Source organism: Jaculus jaculus, chromosome 1 (assembly GCF_020740685.1).
Source record: "Jaculus jaculus isolate mJacJac1 chromosome 1, mJacJac1.mat.Y.cur, whole genome shotgun sequence".
Classification (NCBI taxonomy): domain Eukaryota; kingdom Metazoa; phylum Chordata; class Mammalia; order Rodentia; family Dipodidae; genus Jaculus; species Jaculus jaculus.
In genome coordinates this window covers 305,977,035-305,986,196 of record NC_059102.1, presented here as the reverse complement: position 1 = coordinate 305,986,196, position 9,162 = coordinate 305,977,035, and the positions used below count along the sequence as shown (strand labels likewise).

At 37.3% G+C, this 9,162-nt stretch overlaps 1 non-coding gene across 1 annotated transcript; it reads left to right on the top strand.

Moving 5' to 3' along the window:
• Positions 1–8,387: 8,387 nt before the first annotated feature.
• On the top strand, positions 8,388–8,520 carry LOC123458398. The gene has a single exon (XR_006635656.1). It is a non-coding gene; the product is annotated as a U8 small nucleolar RNA (small nucleolar RNA).
• The last annotated feature ends 642 nt before the right edge of the window (positions 8,521–9,162 follow it).

Below are 9,162 nucleotides of genomic sequence, written 5' to 3'. Positions count from 1 at the left end.
GCCTCCTGAGTGCTGGGATTAAAGCTGTATGCCACCATGCCTGGCCCTATTCCCATTTCTAAGAACTCACTTTGAAATGATCACATAAAACGCTGACCAAAAACATTTGATAACAGTCTATCCCAGGGCAATTATAACTTTAAAAAGAACACAACAAAGAGCTATGTCATTTCTGCCTCTAAATATTATCATCCATATTTTGTGCTATGTTTTGCCCATTTGGAGTCAAAAAGAAGTATCACTGTCTGGGGACAGAAGAGAGGAAGGACAGATGAGTCTGGGTTTCTGTGACATCTCTGAGTGCTGAATCTGGTTGACCTCAGGGGTGTCCTAACTCAGGTTTACTTGTTATGTGAGCAATTAAAGCTTACTTAGTGTATGCTTAATAACCACAATGTTTATTTTTATTTTTTGACTTCTTGCAACTATACCCTGAATGAACACCAACTAAAATGCTTTGGGGTCATCCAGATGAACGGCAGATCGACCATTATGGAAGATAATAACACTGCTATGTGGTTTTCTTCCTTAAGTCTGGATTATAAAATATAAGTGTTGCTCCTGCATCAAGTGCCTAATACCTATGACCAACATATAAAATAGATTGTATACACATGAATCTAGCTCTGGAGAGAGCTAGCCCCATTACTATTACACTGAGAATGACCTTCCCTGGAACATTTCTTAGTTTTCTTATCTCCAGTGTTTTACACACAGATAATATAAGTAACTCCTCTCCATGTATGCTTTTGTCTTGAAAGTATTTAAGACATTGGAGGATGATTCCCTGGGTCACTTTCTTCTAAAGCACATATAACTGCCTTAAAATAAAAACCTGCTGTGTGCTGGCTTTTCACACCCCATTTCCCATCAGAACTCTAACTCACGTCTGTAGCCTGCTTCACATTGTCCTCTGGAGAATATGAAATATGTCATCTTTGAAAGAAGTGTTAGCTTATGGAAGAGAAGCCTGTTGGTCATGTTTTCAGGTGTAGGTCCTAAATTACACATTTCAAACAAAATATAACTTCATCTCTAGGGAAGTGTGCATAGCTTGACATATGAACCTCAAGTGGCCTGAAGATTTTACTTGGCTAAGGAATGACATTTACTTGTAGGATTTTTTTTTTTTTTTGCATCTCCCCTGCCTGTGACAGAAGAAGAAATTGCTTTCACAGATGAAAATATATCAGGTCTGGATCCAAAATACATCCCAGACTTCATTCAGTAGAATGTCTTCATTCTGGAATAGCAGCTGATAAATACAGTCCATGGAGGAAGCTTGGTGAAGAAGCCCTTAGGGTTTCTGACATTGCTCCACAGGATTACTCTGTGCAGCTCTGGAGTGGGGTGGGTGGTGAAAAGAAGAGTACAGATGCCTATTGCTCCCTGCTTCCCACTGTGGACTGACTGTGACCAGCTCAGCTTGAAGCTCCTGCCACCATGATGGACTGTAACATAGAGCTACAAATTGAAATAAACCCTTCCTCCTTTGAACTGATTTTTGTCAGATCATTTTGTGACAGCAATGAGAAGATAACTAATGTAGGATTAGAATCTCAATGAGCAACAGCTATATAAACAAAAACATGGGTGTGGAGTGGTGGGATGGGAACATGAATGTCTGCTTCTTTAAAACGATCTTCCATTGAGTACAGTGCCTTGGATCCCTTGCCTAGACCACAGCTCATGGAATGATACTGTCCAATTAAGGTGGGTCTTCTCACCTCAGTTATCACAATCAAAATAATCCCTCACAGGCATGTCTTGAGGCTAACCTTATCTAGGTAATTCCTCACAGGTGACTCTATGTCTTATTAAGTTGACAATTAATAGAAATTATCACAGACCCCCATCTGATTTCCACCCAAGAGAACCCAGCTACCCACAAAAGCAGAAGTACTGTCATTTTGGCACCCTAACTTTATCAGTTGGTATAGTAACTGGCATTAATATGTATCTATAAAATGAAAAGTCGTGATGACCCACAAGTGGCATTTATGAGCCTGAATTAGTGAGGATAATAAGTTGAGAAGGACAAAACCACTCCTATGATTATGAAAGATGCTTGGAAATTCAGAGTCCCTGGAAAGGATGGGGAGCCATGGCAGAAGTATAGCAACCAGGCCAGGAAACATGCCCAACCACAATATGGGGCCATCCTAGCAAAACAGCATCACCATGTCCCCACAGTGATGGCAGAGGATACAGGAGGCTTTCCTGGATAACCTTGATGAGGCAGACATTAGTGCCTAAATAACAAAAGAGCTTGCTTTCTCATGCTCAGCATGGGCACACTTTCACATTGCTTAGCATGATGGGCAATGTTTATATCAACTTAACTAGGCTTTAGGATGCCCAGGCAACTTGTTAACCATTATTCCAAGCATCTGTGAAGGTGTCTGTGGATGAAATTAGTATTTACATCAGCAAAGTGGGCCAAGCGGATAGATCACCTTTCCCAATGGGGGTGCACCTCATTCAATCAGTGCAAGGTCTGAATAGAACAAAATGTCTGGTGTTTTGAGCTAGGACAAAGGCTTTTCTTTTCTGTTTTTATACTTGAACTGCAGTGTTAGCTCTTCCCGAGTGTTCACATAGCTGACATTTAGAGTGTGACTAAACCATCAGGTCTCCTGGATGCTCCCCCAGGACAGCTACTTGTTGATGGCATATATTGACACTTTTAAACCTACAAATTGCATGTGTCAATGCCTTATAATCCTTTCCCCTCTCCTTCCATATGGATAAACACATACACACACATATGAATATATCACCATTATGAGAAAATACTAAAGTGGTATGTTTGATTTGTGGTTCCAGATCCTTTGTCTAGACATAAAGTTCAAATGCAATCAGGCTAATGTTTTTATAGATCTTAAAAGAATTGGACTACTAGCTTAATTCAAATATTATCAAGCTGAAGAAGATCTTTAATAGGGCTGGAGAGATGGCTTAGTGGTTAAGCACTTGCCTGTGAAGCCTAAGGACCCCGGTTCGAGGCTTGGTTCCCCAGGTCCCACGTTAGCCAGATGCACAAGGGGGCGCATGTGTCTGGAGTTCGTTTGCAGAGGCTGGAAACCCTGGCGCGCCCATTCTCTCTCTCTCCCTCTATCTGTCTTTCTCTCTGTGTCTGTCACTCTCAAATAAATAAAAAATAAAAAAAAATATTAAAAAAATATTTTAAAAAAGATCTTTAATAGTTCTAATAGGTTAATTTGAAAAACAAATCACTAATGTGTACTGATATTAAGAAACCTAGCTATCTTTAAAAGTCAAAGATTTGGTATGATTTTGTAGACTTTTATGATGAAAATCGTGTCTTCATTATAAGGAAATATCTTACCGATTGCACTTAGTATTTTTAAAAATATACGGTTGAAGCCAGGTGTGGTAGCTCATGTATAACCCCAGCACTGAGATGGATGACACAGAAGGCGTGCTATAAATTCAGGGAAAGCCTTGGCTATGTAATGAGTACAGGCCAGCATGGACTGCAATATGAGACCTGACTCAACTATATATTTATATATGTATGTACATATGTATAATTGCATAGTATATATATTTTATATATATATATTTAAATAGTATGTCATTATAATATAAAATATTTTATTATTCTATATATTATATACACTGTTGATTATGATTTTTAACCATCTGTTTAGAATTTTTGCATTCATGTTCCTAAGTAGAAATGAAATACAAAAATGATTATGCCCTTTCATCTCTATTTCTACATGAGAGCACATTCTAAACAAGATAAAATTGGATTTCTTAGTAAGTACAAAGAGGTTGGCCCATTCCTGTAATTCTAGCTCTTAGGTGACTGAGCTAGATGGATCATAAGTTCCAGGCCATTCTGAGCTGCATAGTGAGATCCTGTCACAAAAAAGTATGGTAGAATTCACCCAAAATATTATATGAGCCTAGAACTTGGATGAGTTCTTTGGTTACCTTCAAAATAGCTATACTTACATACAAATAGTCTGTAAAGTTCTCAACATTGTATAAGAATATTGTAGGGTCTCCATTTGTTTCAAATTTGTTAGTGAATAGATCAAAATCATTATGTATATAAATATTCCATTATGCCTTACTTTGTTCACATTTTAATCTCATATTTTGCTTATTGCTATCCTTTATCTTTAATGTTGATGAGTCCTATGAGTTTCATCTATCTTGTGATATTTTTCAGATTTAAATTGAGATTATTTTTTCTTTTAACATACTTTTATTTAATTATTTGCAAGGAGAAAAATAGACAGAGAGAGAAATGGGTATACTGGGGCCTTCTGCCTCTGCAAATGGACTCCAGATACATGCATCACTTTGTGCATCAGCTGTACATGGGTACTAGCAAACCAAATCTGGGTGGTTAGGCCTTGCAGGCAAGTGCCCTAATCCCTGGGCCATCTCTCCAACCCTACTCTTCCTTTCTTAATTGCCCTATTCTATTTGTTTTTAATTATATCCTCCATTTTCTATTTTGGAGTTTGTTTTGTACTCTATGACAAACTTCTCAAGTTATATTTATACTTTGAAAAGGCTTGTTTAGTTTCCTTCAAACATTACTTGAGCTGTACTCCACATATTTTACGTTCTATTTTCATTATATAGTGGTGCTTCCTTATATGGAGTTTCAGTTTCATCATTTTGCAGCAGCACACAATCAGTCTCAGTACAAAAATGTTAAATGAAAGCTGGAGGGATAGTTTAGCAGTTAAAGTGTTTGCCTGCAAAGCCAAAGGACCCAGGTTTGATTCTCCAGGACCCACATTAGCCAGATGCACAAGGGGATGCATGAGTCTGGAGTTTGTCTGCAGTGGCAGGAGGCCCTGGCTCCCCCATTCTCTTTGTCTCTCCCTTTCCCCCCATCTCTGTCAAATAAATAAAGAAATAAAAATAGTAAAAAAAAAAAAAGTTAAATGAAAATATCCAGAAAGAATTTGTAAGTGCTGTGTGCCATCCTTAACAGTGTGATAAGATTTCAAGCCATCCAAGGTGTGACACAGCATCCACCCCATATATTCATCCTGCCTGTTAATAACTCAGTGGTCACCTTGGTGGTTGTACCTAATCACGACCCCAAGTGCAAAACTGTTGATACAGGCATTTCAGACATGCCAAAGGGAAGCTTTGACAAGCCCTTCTTAAATGAAAAGATTAAAGTTATCACTTCAATTAGGAGAGTAAAACCTCTTATATGTTGAGATTGCTAAGATCTATACATAGTACATTATCACTGTTGATCTGTGACTGTGCTTAATATATGAATTAGTCATTCTCAATGGAATGCATGTGCAAGGAAAGAAAGCATGGTATATATGGTGTCTGTGGTTTCAAGCATCGTGTTGGGATACTTGCTTATGAATAAAGGAGGACTGCTATAATTCAGTACTAAGTCTTTCTTTAATGTTTTTCTTTTAATCATGGTAAAATATGCCTAACATAAAACCTACAATTCTAACAATTCAAGTGTACATATCGATAGAATTAAGTACATTTGAAGGATTCTAGGTCTTAATAAAGAGATACTTGCACAGCCAGATTTAATAGCAATGTACAGTGGCCAACATATGAAACCAGCCTAGATGCCAATGAACAGATGAGTGGGTAAAGAAAATAAAGAATATACTTAGACAATGGAATTTAAGTTAGCCATAAAGAAGTGTGAAATTTTGTTATTTGTAAGAAATTTGATTTAACTAGGAATCATCATGTTAGGTTCAATAAGCAAGCTCAGAAAGAAAGATATCATATATAGTCTCTCATACACAGATTTTTGTATTTAAATATATACATATGCATTCCATGTGCATATATTTCATGTCATGAATGTAGGGGAGGGATGTTGTGGAGGTAGAAGTGCAGAAGGAGGGGTAACAGGGAGAAATGTAAAGACAAAATTTGCATCCCATATTTGGAATCTAGATTTAAATATATATTTAAAAATATATATTTAATATATATTACATGTAAGCAGAAGAGATGCTATTGGCAGGGAGTAATGGGACAAATAAGAATGGGGAAAGAGATAGAAAAGGAAGGGCAGAGATTGAAGAGATGGTTTAGTGGTTAAGGCACTTGCCTGCAAAGGCTAAGGACCCAGGTTCAATTCCCCAGTGCCTACTTAAACCAGATGCACAAGGTGGACCATACATCTGGAGTTCATTTGCAGTGGCTAGAGGATTTGGTAAGCCCATTCTCTGTTCTTAATATATGTCTCTCTAAATAAATTTAAAAAATTTTAAAAAACAAGAAAAGGAAGGGCAGTGGAGGAACTAAAAATGAGCATGATATAATGAGAATATGTATACAAGTGTAATAAGAAGAACTATTATTTTGCATGTTTAACTAAACAATTAATTAAAAATAAAAATTTAAAATCTAGATTTTGTATTAGATTCAATAGTCTTCTATTGCTTTTCAGTAGTTTATTAAACCAGGAATAATTATGCATAATAAAAGAATAATACTACTAGATGCATGCACACACATATGAATAACAGAAAATTATTGCACTTATTTTTGGCCATTTTCAATAATTACAGCTGAACAATAAATTATGACTAAACTAATCATTGTCTGCTCAAATGTTACATTCTTTTTTTTTGTTTGTTTGTTTGTTTTTTTTGAGGTAGGGTTTCACTCTAGCCCAGGCTAACCTGGAATTCACTATGTAGTCTCAGGGTGGCCTTGAACTCTTGTAGCGATCGTCCTACCTCTGCCTCCAGAGAGCTGGGATTAAAGGCATGCGCCTCTACACCTGGCTCAACATTCTTGTTTCTTAATGTATTCTTTGTAAATCAATATTTAATGTCTTGATATGATAAATGGGCTTGCTTTTCATTTAGATTATCTAATCAAAACTGGGTGTATGACAATTATTAGTTTTGTAATATAATGTATATCTAAATTATTTATTTTATCCTTATAACACCCAACATAGAGGGAAACCAGACCCACAAAACTTTGGTGAACAAAAAAACTGGGAGAAGATACAATGAATTTTATCTCTTCCAAAAATAAAGCAAGCATTGTTGAATTTTCAAAATTCAATCATCTGTACTCAGTTCCAATAAATTATCACAAAACTTCTAGTTTAAATTATCTTTCACAGAAAAAAAAAAAATTCCAGAGCCATTGAGACAGTTAAGGGTTAGCAGCATTCCTGAAGAAAATGAAAATAGCAAAAGGCAAGAAATCTCCTGAAGCTTGTAAAGGGGAATCCAGTCCTTTACCTCATTTTCCCTAAAGGAGTACTAGAAGCCTCCACCTGGCTGGAGACCAGAAATGATAGAAAGGTCTGCTCTCTTCTAATTTCTTCTTTCCCGAAAGAGCTTCTCTTTTGCTCGTTTTTCTGGAAACTACCCTATTTCTAGATACCTGGAATGTTTAACTAAACAATTAGTCAACTCAGCCCCCATCTCATGAGTTTCCCATGAAAGACTCCCGTTACAGTCACCAGGTGAATTTTCCCTACTGGGGACCCCTCCTACCTGGATACTTTCTGCTTTATTTTCCTTAATGGGGGTTTCCTATTTCTGGGGACCCACTACGCTGTGTAAACTATATTCTTTCCTTTTCTTAAACTCTCTGATAAAATCTTTCCAAATTTCACCCTCTATGGTCTGTGGACTTCATACATTGAATTCATAAGACAAGAACCTGGATTCTACGGACTCAGTAAAAGTTTTGTGTGACCATGACTGTCCAACTACCTGGGTGAAAGCCCAACCAAGAATGGTTCTGTCAATCTGAGACCTCAAATTCCTGTATCATCCTCAATAAATAATTCTTCTTTCATTAGAAAATAAAACCCAAAATTTCATCAAATTGTAAGCCACCAGGTAGATAACATTATGGAGATATGCAAGTTAAAATCAGTGTAATTATATGCCACTGAAAATGCATTTAATTCTTTCTTTGCACTGATGTATTGGGATCATCAGAAATTGTATAGAAAATTTCATTTTTAAATTCATCTTCTTCAAAAGAAAGCAAGAGGGCTGGAGAGATGGCTTAGCAGTTAAGACATTTGCCTGTGAAGGCAAAGCACCAAGGTTTGATTCCCCAGGACCCACATAAGCCAGATGTACAAAGTCTAGAGTGTGATTACAGTGGCTGAAGGCCCTGCTGTGCCCATTATTTCTCTCTGTCTCTATCTACCTCTTTCTCTCTCTGACTCTCAAATGAAATGAAATGAAGGAAAGAAAGAAAAAAAAGAAGGAAAGAAAGAATAAGAAAGGAAGGAAGGAAGAAAATGAAAGAAAGAAAGAAAATTATTATATATATTGCAGAAGCACAAGCTTTTTTTCATATAGAAGTTTACCCCAGGACAACTGTTGTATCTCAGAATAAAATATGAGCTGTTTATATCCTCAGGTGGGATAATTCTGACCTGTTGAGGCCATTGAAGGGCAGAAAGAACATGACTGGAGTTTATGTGCTGCACTAGTAACATCTCTGAGCAGTCAGGCTTTGTGATATCCTGATTGTTACACAGTTGATGATCTGGCCCATATTTGTCATGTTGGTTTATTATGGTTTGAATGTTAAATGTCTCCTGCCATTTCATTTGCTGAAGAGTTTGTCCCCAACTTGGGGATCTGTTTTGGGAAGAGGTGGAAAACAGGAGATGGGGCCTAGGAAGTAGGTCACTGGATACATGCTCTGGAGAGATAAGATATACCTTTCTCCCTATACCACTGCCTGACTCTCTCTCTCTGTCTCTCCCTCTTTCCTAGCCCTTATAAGGTAAGCAGATTGGCCATGATGTTCTTCCTCACCCTAGTCAGAAACAATGAAACCAGTAAGCCATGGGCCAAAATACCAGAGGAGAGTTCAGATCCCCAGAAGTCACATAGTGCCAAATGCTGTAGCACAAGCTCCTGTAAAGCCCAGTCTTTCTATGGAAAAATGAGAGGAGAAGATAGAATTCCCCAGAAGCTTATTGGCTAGATACGGCAAACTTAGTGGTGAACAGAAGAGACCTTGCTTTAAATAAGATGTAAAATGAGGACTGGAACCAGAGGCTGTTCTCTGACCTCCAAACATGTGCCATGGCACATACGTGCCTGCAGCCACACATGAGCACACACAGACACCCTAACATCAAAAATAAATAAATCAGTAAGTTCTTTCTCCTTTAAA